A 17,409-nucleotide genomic window follows, 5' to 3' on the forward strand; every position below is an offset into this window, starting at 1 on the left:
ACAGCCTGAAGGGGGCTAGTGCGCGACGGCTAGCCGGGAGGGAGTCCGGGAAAAAGTCTGGACCTGCCTGAGGCAAGAGACCATTGTTTTGGGGTGCGCGAGGAGAGGGGATTCAGAGCACAGCCTAAACGAGCTCCAGAGATGGGCGCGAGCCTCAGCTATCAGCGCGGACCCCAGAGACGGGCATGAGATGCTAAGGATGCTGCTGCCGCCACCAAGAAGCCTGTGTGCGAGCACAGGTCACTCGTCACACCGCCCCTCCCGGTAGCCTGTGCGGCCCGCCACGGCCAGGCTCCCGTGATCCAGGGACAACTTCCCCGGGAGAACGCACTGCGCGCCTCAGGCTGGTGCAACGTCACGCTGGCCTCTCGCCGCAGGCTTGCCCCGCATCCGTACCCCTCCCACCCCCGGCTTCAGTGAGCCAAAGCCCCTGAAACAGCTGCTACATTAACCCCATCCTGTCTGGGTGAAGAACAGACACCCTCAGGTGGCCTACACGCAGAGGCAGGGCCAAATCCAAAGCTGAACCCCAGGAGCTGTGCGAACAGAGAAGAGAAGGGGAAATCTCTCCCAGCAGCCTCAGAAGCAGCGGATTAAAGCTCCACAAACAACTTGATGTACCGGCATCTGTGGAATACCTGAATAGACAATGAATCATCCCAGAATGGAGGTGGTGGACGTTGGGAGCAACAATATACATATATTTTTCCTTTTTCTCTTTTTGTGATTGTGTATGTGTATGCTTCTTTGTGTGATTTTGTCTGTATAGCTTTACTTTTGCCATTTGTCCTAGGGTTCTGGCTGTCCATTTTTGTTTGTTTGTTTGTTTTTGTATAGTTTTAAGCACTTGTTATCATTGGTGGATTTGTTTTTTGGTTTGGTTGCTCTCTTCTTTCTTTTTTTTTGTGTGTTCCTTTTTCATTACTTTTTAATTTTAAAAAAATTTTAATAATTATTTTTTATTTTATTTTTAAATCTTTTTAAAATTACATTTTTATTTTTTAATTTTAATAATATATTTTTAATTTTTTATTTTAATAACTATTTATTTTATGATTTATTTTCTTTCTTTTTTTATTTTTTCTTTTCTCCCTTTTCTTCTGAGCTGTGTAGCTGACAGGGTCTTAGTGCTCCAACCAGGTGTCAGGCCTGTGCCTCTGAGGTGGGAGAGCCTAGTTCGGGACATTGGTCCACCAGAGACCTCCCGGCTCCACATAATATCAAACAGCAAAAGCTCTCCCAGGGATCTCCATCTCAGTGCTAAGACCCAGCTCCACTCAACGACCAGCAAGCTGCACTGCTGGACACCTTATGCCAAACAATTAGCAAGACAGGAACACAGCCCCACCCATTAGCATGGAGGCTGCCTAAAATCATAAGGTCACAGACACCCCAAAACACACCACCAGACACGGTCCTGCCCACCAGAAAGACAAGATCCAGCCTCATCCACCAGAACACAGGCACTACTCCCCTCCACCAGGAAGCCTACACAACCCACTGAACCAACCTTAGCCACTGGGAGCAGACACCAAAAACAACAGGAACTACGAACCTGCAGCCTGCTAAAAGGAGACCCCAAACACAGTAAGTTAAGCAAAATGAGAAGACAGAGAAACACACAGCAGATGAAGGAGCAAGATAAAAACCCACCAGACCGAACAAATGAAGAGGAAATAGGCAGTCTACCTGAAAAAGAATTCAGAATAATGATAGTAAAGATGATCCAAAATCTTGGAAATAGAATGGAGAAAATACAAGAAACATTTAACAAGGACCAAGAAGAACTAAAGAGCAAACAAACAATGATGAACAACACAATAAATGAAGTTAAAAATTCTCTAGAAGGAACCAACAGCAGAATAACTGAGGGAGAAGAACGGATAAGTGACCTGCAAGATAAAATAGTGGAAATACCTACTGCAGAGCAGGATAAAGAAAAAAAGAATGAAAAGAATTGAGGACTGTCTCAGAGACCTCTGGGACAACATTAAACGCACCAACATTCCAATTACAGGGGTCCCAGAGGAAGAAGAGAAAAAGAAAGAGACTGAGAAAATATTTGAAGAGATTATAGTTGAAAACTTCCCTAATATGGGAAAAGAAATAGTTAAGCTTTAAATGATCCATTAAACAAGATGGACTTAATTGATATTTATAGGACATTCCATCCAAAAACAACAGAATACACTTTCTTCTCAAGTGCTCATGGAACATTCTCCAGGATAGATCATATCTGGGTCACAAATCAAGCCTTGGTAAATTTAAGAAAATTGAAACCATATCAAGTATCTTTTCTGACCACAACGCTATGAGACTAGATATCAATTAGAGGAAAAAATCTGTAAAAAATACAAACAAATGGAGGCTAAACAATACACTACTTAATAACCAAGAGCTCACGGAAGAAATCAAAGAGGAAATCAAAAAATACCTAGAAACAAATGACAATGAAAACACGATGACCCGAAACCTATGGGATGCAGCAAAAGCAGTTCTAAGAGGGAAGTTATAGCAATACAATCCTACCTCAAAAAGCAAGAAACATCTCAAATAAACAACCTAACCTTACACCTAAAGCGATTAGAGAAAGAAGAGCAAAAAAACCCCAAAAGTTAGCAGAAGGAAAGAAATCATAAAGATCAGATCAGAAATAAATGAAAAAGAAATGAAGGAAACAATAGCAAAGGTCAATAGAACTAAAAGCTGATTCTTTGAGACAATAACCAAAATTGATAAACCATTAGCCATACTCATCAAGAAAAAAAGGGAGAAGACTCAGATCAATAGAATTAGAAATGAAAAAAGAGAAGTAACAACTGACACTGCAGAAATACAAAGGATCATGTGAGATTACTATAAACAACTACATACCAATAAAATGGACAACCTGGAAGAAATGGACAAATTCTCAGAAAAGCACAACATTTCAAGACTGAACCAGGAAGAAGTAGAAAATATAAATAGACCAATCACAAGCACTGAAATTGAAACTGTGATTAAAAATCTTGCAACAAACAAAAGCCCAGGACCAGATGGCTTCACAGGCGACTGCTATCAAACATTTAGAGAAGAGCTAACACCTATCCTTCTCAAACTCTTCCAAAATATAGCAGAGGGAGGAATACTCCCAAACTCATTCTACAAGGCCACCATCACCCTGATACCAAAACCAGAGAAAGATGTCACAAAGAAAGAAAACTACAGACCAATATCACTGATAAACATAGACGCAAAAATCCTCAACAAAATACTAGCAAACAGAATCCAACAGCACATTAAAAGGATCATACACCATGATCAAATGGGGTTTATCCCAGGAATGCAAGAATTCTTCAATATACGCAAATCAATCAATGTGATACACCATATTAACAAATTGAAGGATAAAAAAATATGATCATCTCAATAGATGCAGAAAAATCTTTTGACAAAATTCAACCCCCATTTATGATTTAAAAAAACCCTCCAGAAAGTATGCAAAGAGGGAACTTACTCCAACATAATAAAGGCCATATATGACAAACCCACAGCCAACATCGTTCTCAATGGTGAAAAACTGAAACCATTTCCACTAAGATCAGGAACAAGACAAGGTTGCCCACTCTCACCACTATTATTCGACATAGTTTTGGGAGTTTTAGCCAGAACAATCAGAGAAGGAAAAGAAATAAAAGGAATCCAAATAGGAAAAGAAGAAATATAGCTGTCACTGTTTGCAGATGACATGATATTATACATAGAGAATCCTAAACACTCTGCCAGAAAACTACTAGAGCTAATCAATGAATTTGGTAAAGTAGCAGGATACAAAATTAATGCACAGAAATTTCTTGCATCCTTATACACTAATGATGAAAAATCTGAAAGAGAAATGAAGGAAACACTCCCATTTATCATTGCAACAAAAGAACAAAATACCTAGGGATAAACCTACCTAAGGAGACAAAAGACCTGTATGCAGAAAACTATAAGACACTTATGAAAGAAATTAAAGATGATACAAAGAGATGGAGATATACCATGTTTTTGGACTGGAGGAATCAACATTGAGAAAAATGACTATACTACCCAAAGCGATCTACAGATTCAATGCAATCCCTATCAAACTACCAAGGGCATTCTTCACAGAACTAGAACAAAAAATTTCACAATTTGTATAGAAACACAAAAGAAAGAAAAATGGGCTGGAGGAATCAGGCTCCCTGACTTCAGACTATACTACAAAGCTACAGTAATCAAGACAGTATAGTACTGGCACAAAAACAGAAATATAGATCAATGGAACAGGATAGAAAGCCCAGAGATAAACCCACACACCTATGGTCACCTTATTTTTGATAAAGGAGGCAAGAATATCCAATGGAGAAAAGACATCCTCTTCAATAAGTGGTGCTGGGAAAACTGGACAGCTACATGTAAAAGAATGAAATTAGAACACTCCCTAACACCATATACAAAAATAAACTCAAAATGGATTAAAGACCTAAATGTAGGGCCAGACACTATAAAACTCTTAGAGGAAAACATAGGCAGAACACTCCATGACATAAATCACAGCAAGATTCTTTTTGACCCACCTCCTAGAGTAATGGAAATAAAAACAAAAATAAACAAATGGGACCTAATGAAACTTAAAAGCTTTTGCACAGCAAGGAAACCATAAACAAGACAAAAAGACAGCCCTCAGAATGGGAGAAAATATTTGCAAATTAAGCAACTGACAAAGGATCAATCTCCAAAATATACAAGCAGCTCATGCAGCTCAATATCAAAAAAACAAACAACCCAATCCAATATGGGCAGAAGACCTAAACAGACATTTCTCCAGAGAAGATGTAGAGATTGCCAACAAACACATGAAAGAATGCTCAACATCACTAATCATTAGAGAAATGCAAATCAAAATTACAATGAGGTATCACCCCACACCAGTCAGAATGGCCATCATCAAAAAATCTACAAACAATAAATGCTGGAGAGGGTGTGGAGAAAAGGGAACCCTCTTGCACTGTGGGTGGGAATGTAAATTGATACAGCCACTATGGAGAACAGTATGGAGGTTCCTTAAAAAACTAAAAATAGAGCTACCATACAACCCAGCAATCCCACTACTGGGCATATACCCTGAGAAAACCATAATTCAAAAGAGTCATGTACCACAATGTTCATTGCAGCTCTATTTACAATAACCAGGGCATGGAAGCAACCTTAGTGTCCACTGACAGATGAATGGATAAAGAAGATGTGGCACATATATACAATGGAATATTACTCAGCCATAAAAAGAAACAAAATTGAGTTATTTGTAGTGAGGTAGATGGAGGTAGAGTCTGTCATACAGAGTGAAGTGAGTCAGAAAGAGAAAAACAAATACTGTATGCTAACACTTATATATGGAATCTAAAAAAAAAAGAAAGAAAATATAAATGGCTCTGAAGAACCTAGGTACAGGACAGGAATAAAGACGCAGACGTAGAGAATGGACTTGAGGACACAGGGAGGCGGAAGGGTAAGCTGGGACGAAGTGAAAGAGTGGCATGGACATATATACACTACCAAATGTAAAATAGCTAGCTAGTGGGAGGCAGCTGCATAGCACAGGGAGATCAGCTCGGTGCTTTGTGACCACCTAGAGGGGTGGGATAGGGAGGGTGGGAGGGAGACGCAAGAGGGAGGAGATATGGGGATATATGTATATGTATAGCTGATTCACTTTGTTATAAAGCAGAAACTAACACACTATTGTAAAGCAATTATACTCCAATAAAAATGTTAAAAAAAAAATTAAAAAAAGAATAAAAGTGACACTGATGATACTGGTCCATGACTTTATCAGCATCAGAGCTTCTTGTAGCAGAGTTTACATGAAAAACCCCATTCAAGGCCTAAACCAATAAAAAATTCATATATCCTGTAATTTCAAGAGATATGACTCCAGGAAAATAACACAGTAATTCCCACATGTTCCAATATATTCATTCCTGGGACTAACCTTGGGGCAGTATAGTGTAGGGGATAAGAGTAAGGTTTCTGGTTCCAGACTGCCTAGGTTCTGCACCTTCATTTCTCATCTGTAAAATGGGGATAATACCACCCATCTCACTGGGTGGTAGTAAGGATTAAAGGAGTTAATACATGTAAACATCTTAGAATAATGCCTAGCTCTTTGAATAGTTCCCAGCATTATACTAGACACTGAGTGACCATGGAATGATTCATTCATTCATTCAACAAATATTTATTGAGTGCCAACTCTGTGCTAGTTGTTGTGCCATGTGTGAGAATACCACAGTGAACAAAATAAAGCTGGTCCCAACCCTTACAGAGTTTACAGTTATAGCTGAGAGCAAAGACTGTCATGGTGGACAAGGACCCCAGCTGACAAGGTAAGAATCAGGGGAGGCTTCCTGGGAATGAGGACTGTGCTAGGACCTGGGGACTGGTAGTAGGCAGGCAAAGAGTGTTCCAGACGGGGGCTGGCTTGTGCCAAGATGGCAAACAGAGACAGAGGGGTTCACTGCAGCTGTGATACAGAGGGGAGGGATGGTGAGAGGGAGCTTGGGGAGGAAGGCAAGGAGGTAGGTCAGGAAGGGCCTGTTTGCACTGTTAAGTGCTGCTCGCTATCTTTGGAACAAATGGGTGAGAGAGAGGGAGGAAACACACCAAGTTTGCCAGTCTTGACACTTCGCTCACATGGCCTTACGTTGTAAGTTTTTGCTGTGTAAAGTGCACACATATTTTCACCCCATCACATTGTGAGTTCCTTGAGGATAGGAACCGTGGGTCTTAGAGTTCTCTGAATCCTCCGTAGCCACTGCCAACCTTCTTGGTAATTTGGCCTCCAACTAGCCATCTCTTAGCACCTCTTACATAATCTCAATTCCAATGTTATTATCTTTGGTCTGAGGAGCAGGTCTCCATCACCCGCTGAGGACCCCAACACCCTGCCTTGCTCTTATCGGGCCTTCCCACCACCTTGGACTGGACTCTTCCCTCCACCCCTTGCCCTGAGATTACAACCAAATGTTCCCAATGCTCTTTGTTTACCTGGGACACCTTCTAATTTCCTATCATCATTCCCTGCAGCAGTTTTATCACTTACCAGACCCTCCCTTCCACCCCAATGTGAATAGCTTGTTTAGACCAACTGTTGTAATTTTTTACCCTCTAGATACAGTGCAGTGAACAGCAATGGCTTTGGAGTCACACACATGTGAGCCTGTATCCCACTTCCTAGCTGTGAGGTCTTAAGCAACTTACTTAATCTTGCTGGGCTCCATTTCTCTCATCTGTAAAATGGGACTAATAATACTTACCTGCAGGGTTGTTGTGAGGATTAAATAATGGTTGTATAACTAAGATGCTCATTAAATGTTGGTACCTCTGTCCCTGACAACAGCAACAGCGTGTATAATTTCCAAGGCTTAAGCACTGCATGTCTACATTTTCTTTTGTGGTAACTGATTCAGTTCCCAGAAATCTTGTATTGGGTTGTAAATAAAATAGTCAATTTGGGTAAATGCAAGATAATTTCTTGGCGCGAAGAGCTCCCTTTTCAAGATTTATCCTGTAAATTTAAGTCATTCTCATTCTCAGCTGCTAGGACATTTTTCAAAGTTACCTATACGTGGTAACTCCAGACCTAAAAGACATATCAGCAGTGATCAGTGAAAGAGAGCAAGCGATTCTGACGTTGTTTTTCTCTAGAGCAAACATGTGTATGGCATCCAGAACAAAGGGATTCTGATTGCCGGGCCAAACTTCCAACAAGACGCTAATGAGTTTTAAAGCCCTGGAGCTCTGCTTGAGTCACTGATGGAAACAGCAGCAGCATGCAAGCCCTTGGATGGAGTCACAGCCTTATAATTAGTCTGAGTGTATGGTTCACTATCATGGGCCCGGGCGTGTGCAGATGACAGAAAAGGAGTGAGGGACAAGGAAACAAATTGAAACGCGTACACTGAGAAAGGAAGAGAGAGGAAAACCACTTACAACTCACGAATGTAATTATAAGATTTTTTTTTAAATTATTTATTTATTTATGGCTGTGTTGGGTCCTCGTTTCTGTGCGAGGGCTTTCTCTAGTTGCGGCGAGCGGGGACCACTCTTCATTGCGGTGCGCGGGCCTCTCACTATCGAGGCCTCTCTTGTTGCGGAGCACAGGCTCCAGACGCGCAGGCTCAGTAGTTGTGGCTCACGGGCCCAGTTGCTCCGCGGCATGTGGGATCTTCCCAGACCAGGGCTCGAACCCGTGTCCCCTGCATTGGCAGGCAGATTCTCAACCACTGCGCTACCAGGGAAGCCCTAATTATAAGATCTTAACTGCCGAAGTTTGGGAAAGCCAAACTGATTTCAAGGGGACTTAATGAATATAAGTACTGGCCGCGGGGCCACCTTGGGAACTGTGAAGGGCATCGTGTCAGTCTTTTCTTTCTGCCCCTTTTGCAACTCTCTCTCTCTCTCTCTCTCTCTTGTTTCTGCATTCTCACTACCAGGGCACCTAAGAGTGAGGACGGGAAGGAAAGCATGGAGGAAGAGAGGGGGTGACCTGCTCAGGGAGCACCGACCACTACAATGAGTGCCCAGCGCTCTGCCAGCCGCTTCCTGTTCCTTAGCTCAGTGTCAGGAGCACGGGCATTGGCAGCAGACTGACCTGCTTCAGATTCCACCCTGGTCTGACCCAGGCAAGTGGCCTCGGTTCTTTACATGTAAAATACCATCGAAGTGATTGGGAGCGTGAAATAAGATAACGTGTATGAAGCCCTTAGCATACAAATGAAATGCTCACTAGTCTCTTAATATTATTTCACTTTCCTCCATAACAGAGGGAAATGGGGCTTTTATCCCCACTTTGTGGATGAAGACACTGGCAAGTGGGAACACCGAGGGGACAGTGAGGTCCACGAAGGTGAAGGCCATGCCAGCCTTGGTCACTGCTGCACCAAGCACATAGGCAGTGAGGCCCGTGGAAAGCATCACTAAATATCTGTGGTTGAGGAGGAATTCAAATTCAATGGCTGATCCAAGGCCAGTGTCCTCTCCAGTGCCAATTTCCTGTCCCCAAACAATCCTTTGTCTTTGGGGACAGCTGTCGAAAAGCACAGGCTTGAGAGCCAAACAGCCCAGGGTTCAAGTCCCAAGTTACAGACCTGCTTTGTGAGCCAACTATTGATACATTTCTTTTACTCTTCATGTCCCACTCTCACAATAGAGTCCCTTGGTCTTTTTTTTTTTTTTTTTTTTTTGGACATCCCAGCATATCTCAAAGGGAACCAAGGAAAAAGGGTTATTTGGGGGCCAGAGCCTCAAAGAAAAATCCCATCCCTGGAGGCAGTATACTGGTGACAGAAAAGAAAAACATCAGGGACAGAGTTAGGATGGTGTGTCTGGGGTTTGTTTTATTAGATGGGAACAAAAATAACAAAATGAAAGAGTTTTGAGAGGGAGGGAGCTAATGATTACTGAGCGATGATTGTATACTCAAATGTGCTTGGTGTTTTTACATGTGGTCTCTCATTTTATCCTCTTCAAATTACGGAAGAAAGATTCCCATTTTACAGATAAGGAAACCGAGGGTCAGAAACGTTAAGCACCTTGGTCAGTTTAACCTGTCTTGTTAAATGGCAAAACAAGGCTTGTTTCTAGGTTGGTTTGGTTCCAAAGCCCATGTTTTTTCCACAAGTACAGTTTGTCTCTCTTTAAGGTAGAAGAAAAATAGATTGGTCAGGCTTTTAAGTTTACCAAAAAGTTTCATCTTCTCCCCGGTGTCCACTGGGAAGTGACTTCTCTATGTTTGGAAGAACACTCATGTCTATGTTCTGCTCTCAAGATCTTCCCCTGCCCTTTTAAAATTTTAATACTATATCAATTGATCAATGCGATGCGGAGTCTGCAGTTCCCTGGAATTTTATTCTATAGTCAGGCCACAAATTTGTGACTACTTTTAAAAATAGTGATTTGTACTCAACATGAGAGTTTTGAAGGAGATAAGCATATTTTTATATTTTAAAATATAATATTGATTCTTGTAACACAAGAGAAAAGTAGGTGACAAGTCAGAGTGCTGGTTTAAAGACTGAACCCCATAAAGTTTACAGGCAATCTACAGTGAAGCTAAATCTAACAGCCATGAGACAAAAAATAGCACAATCACTTTACAGGGGTTTTCCAGGCAACTCCGGAATTCAAGTGTCCAAGTTCAGTCCATGTAATAAAAGAGAGTTTACGACGGTTTTCCAATAGAAGTAGAAGATGGAGAAAAGAACACTTGTATCTGTGAACATCCTAAAACAAAAAGCCCCATGAGGAAAGTTTACCACGTGTGAAACATTTGTTTTAAAGAGAAAAGATGTTAGACCATAAAGGGAACAAAATCGCTCGTTAACCCAGGCAGCCGTAGAAACATCATTCATTCATTCATTCTTGCAACAAACCTTCATTGAGCACCTACTATAATGGCAAATACCCAGCACAGGGGATGCAAAGCTAATTAAGGCATACTTCCTGCCCTCAAGAAAATCTTATCATCTGAGGGGTGAGACAAAGTGATTATCAAATAACTTTTTTTTATATATATTGGAGTATAGTTGATTAACAATGTTGTGTTAGTTTCAGGTGTACGACAAAGTGATTCAGTTATACATACACATGTATTTATTTTTTTTCAAATTATTTTCCCAATCACGTTGTTACATAATATTGAGCAGCGTTCCCTGTGTTATACAGTCGGTCCTTTTTGGTTATCCATTTTAAATATAGCAGTGTGTACATGTCTTTCTCTTATGCAGAATTTTCTGTCCCTCTCTCGTCATAATTTTCTAACTTTCTCTTCAAGTGGAAGGAGAAGCAGCATTGGAGGGGGGACACACGATGGATATATAAATATTTCACTTTTCCTACATCATCTTGCTGTGTGGCTTTGAGAAGTACATTCTTAAGTACTGGCAAGTATTTGCCGATGCAGGAAGGTGCTCGTGAGCTTGGTGCATCTGGGGAACGGAGAGCAGTTCTGTGGGTGAGTGTAGGACTCACGATGCATGGTAGTCTGGGATGAGACAGATTGTGAGGGGTTTTATGATCATGAAAGGGAGTTTGTGCAGTAAGGAACAAAATGAGGATTTTAAGCAAAGGACTCCAGATAACTGTGCTGCTAACTTTGGCAGAGAGTATACTACAGGGGAGAAGATTTGAAGTATGGAAATTAGGAGACTAAACTAGTAATCCAGATGTGAGATGGTGGCCTGAATGAGGCCAGTGATTGGGAGGACGACAAGAGGGGGACTTGGAAGATTTGTGAATAATGCATTTATATTCCTGCAATTATATTTCTGTTTATGGCAGTTATAGTAGGAATTATCAAGATACCACTCCTTGGACTGGGAGACCCTAAAAAATTGTGAAACAAATTTTTTATATGAATCTGGACTCATCCATTCATTTTTACCTAACAAACACTGGTATGTATTTTTAAAGGGTCTTGTACAGTACCTGGTGCATAGTAGAGGCTCAAAATTACACACACAAACACACACCCAGACACACACACAATATCAAAATGGCGTAGTAATTTGGGGGCAACCCTGAACCTCAAAACTAAAAGCCATTTATTTAATTGAGCACAATCTTCACTAATCTATAAGATAACATCTTAAATTGTAGTGTAGGAGTTGGTTGTGTTCAAATTTAAGGAAAATGGGAGTCTTTTGCTGGCATTAAAAAAACATTACACCTCACCATCTCATTGTACTTAATAAATTACCTCTGCCACCTTCTTTTATTGATGAGGAAATTGGGCAACAGAGAACTCAAGCTACCTGCTCAAAGCCACACAGCAAGATGATGTAGGAAAAGTGAAATATTTATTATATATCCATCTTGTGTTCCCCTCCATTGCTGCTTCTCCTTCCACTTAAAGAGAAAGTTAGAAAATTATGGCGAGAGAGGGACAGAAAATTCTGCATAAAAGAAAACATCGAAAAAAATACAAATGTGGCCTAATTTAATTTCCAATACATGTCTCCACCTTAGGCTTTGAAAAAAAGGTTAAAATGCTATTCTCCAAAACGAAGTTATTTGATAGAGAAATATTAACCTCCTCGCCCCTTGTACTTTTACTCGTTTTATCTCCTTTTCATTTTTGTTTGTGGGTCTATTCATTTTGGTGAGGCCAGGCACGTTGCTAGGTAACAGGCCCATCTCGGGCTAGCATGTTAGTTTGTCTGGCTGGCCCGGGTGGCAGACTTCCCTAGTGCTAGCTGCCGGCAATGCAGTCTCTTACAAAAAGCATTTATCACGGAGCAGGCACCGTAATGGCCACTCAGTGGAGGGGAAATTGAGCTGACCCGAAGGCCAAAGCTGTTAGGGAGACTGGTGGGAAGGGTAAGAGGGTCACAACACCCTTTTCCCACCCACTTAGTGGGCAGTAAGCGCTAGCACAGCCCAGCCACTGTTTTCACTAACAAATCCTGAGGCTTTGCACCTGAAATAAATGTTTGCTTGACATTAACGATTTTTTTAAAAAGGCGAAAAAATAAAATCGGTTTGCTCCAAGAACAATGAGCTATGTGATTTAAAGTTAGCCAAAGTTCCCTCAAGATTTGATTTTTGGTAGTTATGCTGGAGGGGAGATTTGCAGAGAAAGTGGGTTGGTTCTAAATAATTAGGGTGTTCTGACAGTGGTAATAGAAACATTTCTTTACCTAGCTTCTTAAACTTGAAAGTAGAAAAATCTAAATATCTGTGCTTTTTAGATTTCTCCCGTCACCCTATAAATGGCACCAGTTTTACATATCAAATGCTGGTCATCACCAAATTTATATTATTTTCAAATATTTGTTGCATTACATTATGACCATTTCCTTCAATATTTATTTATGCTTAGCATGAAATAAAGTTTAAAATGAAAATCAAGAATTTTTAAGAATGTGTTTAAATATGCTTTTGCAATGTTGAGTAACAACACATATTTGGATGTGATGCTTTCCTATACAATGTTATAGATTGTTCTGGAGACATCCAGATTTCTTTGCTCTTTTTGGAATTATTTTATGTGAATAAATACAGAACAAAGAAAAATGGCATTACAAAAATAAGAAATACATGAATGGTGCATAAAAGAATAAAAATCATTATAAACAGTATGAAGGCTATACACAGATATATTTTATATTAACCATGTAGAAATCTCGGCAAGGTTCAATTGTGGAAGAAAACAGAAATTCCTTCCCTATACCCTTTGTTTTTCTCAATCAACTATAGGCTGTGTCCTTTGTACTTGAACTTTAAAATTATGTGTCAAATTATATAAGGGGTTTTAAATGTTCTTGCATGGAAAATAAGCACTAAATATTATCCAGAATTTCATTTTTAATTATCTTTATTATTAAACAGTATGTAGTCTCAATATTCTTCTTTACTTGGGTGAAAACTTTTCTCTTGTTTTTCAAATGAGGAACATGTAACCCTCTATCAGAGATCCTCGCTCTAAATTGTGTTAGCTGTGTGATTTTGGTCAAATGGCTTTCTTTCTCTGAGTCCTAGTGTCCCTATCAGAGAAGAGGGGAAGGTGAGAGCCACCCAGCTACCTCTCTGAGTAACCGAGAGGATCAGACAAGATGTTAGCTGTAAAACACTACACAGACGTGGGACAACAATTTAATTACGGTGAAAAATAAAAATGTTTGGAGCAACTGAAAGGACTAGGGGTAGGTTTTCAATAGTACTCAAAATTCTCTCATTTTGGATAGAATTAGGCTTCTTGCCTTGATGAGATGCCAAATTTATAAGCCCGTTAGAGCCTCTGTGTTCTTTTTGTCCTATTAGCCTCATTTTATACATAGACAAGAGGAATTGCTGCAGCTTTTCTTTGGAAAATGGAACAGAGTTGAGAGCACAAGAAGGGCCCTTTTCTTCATTCTGGCTCCACCGCTTTCAAACAACAATATTTAACCAACAAAAGAAGAGACCAAGTCAATCTCAGTTTTAGTGATTCCCTTGAAAGTCATCAAATAAAAATGTGAACTTTAAAATTGATCAGGATTAATTTCACTGACACTGTATCATGACATATATCTCTTCAGAGACCCATTTGTTGGGCTGCAGATGCAAAGAAAGTAAGGAAAGAAATAAATCAGAATACAATAAGGTAATTAGACTTTTGCCATTGATAGAATACTAAAGATGTCTGATTTATCAAAGCATTAACAAACAGAAGTAAACACAAGACTTATATTTTCTTACAAAATACCTAGAGAGGAAGATTAAAATAATAACCAAGACCATGTGTATCAATAAATTTAATTTATAAATATCACTCCATTGCCAAAAGATGCTCTTTCATTTGCTAATTTGAAGAGTGCAACAGCAAGGGATGGTTTATCAACCCAAGTGCCATTCTGATGTGTAACGGCTGTTCTCATCTCCATGGACATTTTCTTACCCGGATGAGAGAGTTCTAGCAAATATGAAGTACAGCTTAATAAATAAAGTTATTTAATCTTTTCCTGCAGTCATTACCTTCAATATGAAATTAAACAAATATATTTATAGTGTTTTTCTTCATCATGATTTCAATTCCAGTGTGCTTACCATAAGAAAAATAGCTACCTGTTCCAGGTATTGTCTTAAGTGCGTATGTCCATTATCTCATTTAATCCTGACAACAGCTCTATAAAGTAGATATTATTACCCCCACTTACAGATGAGAAAAGTGAGTCTGATAGAGGTATGGCAACTTGTTTTTGATAAATGCGGAGTCAAGATTTGAACCCAGGCTTGTCCAACTCCAAAATATGTGTTCATAATCACTACAATGTACTTGAAAATCTTGAAAATCAAAATTCTTTCAAGACAAACTGATGCTAATTACAGAAACTATAATTTAATATAGGCTATTAGATAAAAAGTTAAATTTTGATGAAAGAATTTTAGTGGTGAAAGAACCTCAGGAGCCATCAAAATTCAACCTTCATTTCCCAGATGAAGAAACTGGAGTGAGACAGTACGTGATTTACCGAGAAGCCCACGTAAGGTTATTATATGGATGTATGACTGAGTGGTTGTCCCACCAAATAAGTCAGTGTACATTTGCCTCAAATAGCTAGTATATTTAAAATATTGTTCAACACACAACATATCTACCTACCAAAAATGTCAGGGAGGCATATCTGCTGCAAGATGAGGTAGAACATCTTAGAAGTCAAGGGAAATCGACCTATTTCACTCCACACTGGGTTCTCCCATGCAGCCCCTATGCCAGGCACTGGGACACAGAGAAGAAGTGTTCTCAGCCTAGGTTTTGCACGGTAATAAAGACCACAGGAATTCTTATTAATTTTTAGTAATTTACTTGAAATTTAATTTGAAGACCTAGAGAAAGCATGAGGTTAATCTAGATAATTTATATGAACACTAAAACAGATACTACTCCCTGTGGCAAAACTCATCCTCACAGGCAAAAGGTGACTGAGTCTGAAGCCATCTTCCTTTTGGAGGTGGGGATGGAAGCAAAACTACTTAGACCAGATGTCCCTTCCAACATACATCCTACCCAAGGGAATGTTGAACCACCTTGTGATTCTGTCCCCAAACAGTCAATTAAGCAGAATTCTCTATGGATCTTTCCTGATCAGACCAGGCAGAGCTCAGAAAATTATGAAATCATGTTATTTCAGGCTGAGTTTGACAACAAAGCTACAAATTTCTAACTTCAAAGTTATTTTGAACATGTCCACAAAAATATTTTTATAGTATCCACATAAATGAGACATACTGCTATAATAGCCATTTACATAAACCCATCAGCATTAAAATGTAAGATATAAACTGTTCAGTACACTGTCTCTAATATCTAACATTTTCCTCCACACAGTGTGGAATGCCCCAAAATTGTCATTAGCATGATAAGCTGCTCATCATAAGTGCCCTCAAACTTTCAAATTACTCTGCCATATCTGACCTGTCATGGAAAGTCAAAAGAAGAAAGAACAAGGATTGGAAATATCCTGATATTTTCAAAGTGACAGTTTCTTTGGGGTTTGACTTTCTGAATTATAAATTCCTCAGGATGGAGATTTTCTTCTTCATTTGGCACATTTATCAGCTGCAAAGTCTTACATGACTATGTAAAAATCAGCAATAAAGAAATCCCAAGAATATGGAATAGAAACTGACACATAATAAGAAATTCAATAAAATATTTGATAAATGAATGAATATTTCTTATTTTCTTCAATCACTTTCCAAATGATATCAAACAAACTGCCTTTACAAAAAATTACAGCATGGTTTTAAACAAATAAACGGTGAGCTTTCCTGAGGAGAGTAAGCTCTCTCTAATTTGTGCTTTATAGAGTCTACTTCAAAATATAATAATCTTATGTTACAATGACATAATTATATAAAGGTGTTGTATCACACCTTTTTCTTTCAATAAGGCACCATTTTCTTTATATTACTTGGTTGAGAAAATATTTCCCTTAATGCAGCACAAACTAGAACTTAAAATAGTGTTAGAAATAGCTCTGCATTTTATTGATACAAGAGCCTAATCTCATAGGATGAAATAGGATTATTCTTCATCTTAAAATATCAGCTATAGTTCACTTTGATATAAAGCAGAAACTAACACACCATTGTAAAGCAATTATACTCCAATAAAGATGTTAAAAAATATATCAGCTATAGGACTCCAATTACCTTTAATATCTTCATTATAGATGTGAAGTAGGGATTCAAGGAATTAATTCTTATAATTTGGACAGGGAAATAGTCATCAAACTTCCAGGTCAACAGTTTAGTTTAACAAACATTTCTTGAATAACTACTAAGTGCCATGGTAAACTTAAAAATGTATGAAACATAGTACCTGCCTTCAGAAACAAATTCTGTAGTGTTCCAGGGAAAATAAAATGGATATGACAACATACAGTAGTTTCCCCCTTATCCTCGGGGGATATGTTCCAAGACCCCAAAGGATGCCTGAAACCATGGTCATCTGCTTCATACAACCATGATGATGTCCATGGTTGGATGTCAGAAGCAGACGATGTCGATGGCTGGGGATCCTGGGCAGGATGGAGTGGAAAGACATGAGATTTCATCACGCTACTCAGAACAGTGCCCAATTTAAAACTTAAGGATTGTTTATTTCTGGAATTTTCCATTCAATATTTTCAGACCATGGTTGACTGTAGGTAACTGAAACCACAGAAAGTGAAACCACAGATAAGAGGGGACTACAGTATTTTATTAGCATAAGTAAGATTATATTAATAATGGTATACCAAGGGGAGGGGATAGACAGTGAGAGTGGTCTACACCAGGTACAAGCATTATCTGTAGAGAATTTAAAAACCTGAACACATCTTAGTCTACTTATTATCACCAGGTACCAGCAATTCAACTGGG

At 39.3% G+C, this 17,409-nt stretch overlaps 1 pseudogene; it reads left to right on the forward strand.

The window, feature by feature from the left end:
* Positions 1 to 6,276: 6,276 nt before the first annotated feature.
* The window catches only part of LOC132359645 (small ribosomal subunit protein uS2-like), a 167,241-nt pseudogene continuing 156,108 nt past the window's right edge, over positions 6,277 to 17,409 (forward strand).

This window comes from Balaenoptera ricei, chromosome 1 (assembly GCF_028023285.1).
Source record: "Balaenoptera ricei isolate mBalRic1 chromosome 1, mBalRic1.hap2, whole genome shotgun sequence".
Classification (NCBI taxonomy): Eukaryota; Metazoa; Chordata; class Mammalia; order Artiodactyla; family Balaenopteridae; genus Balaenoptera; species Balaenoptera ricei.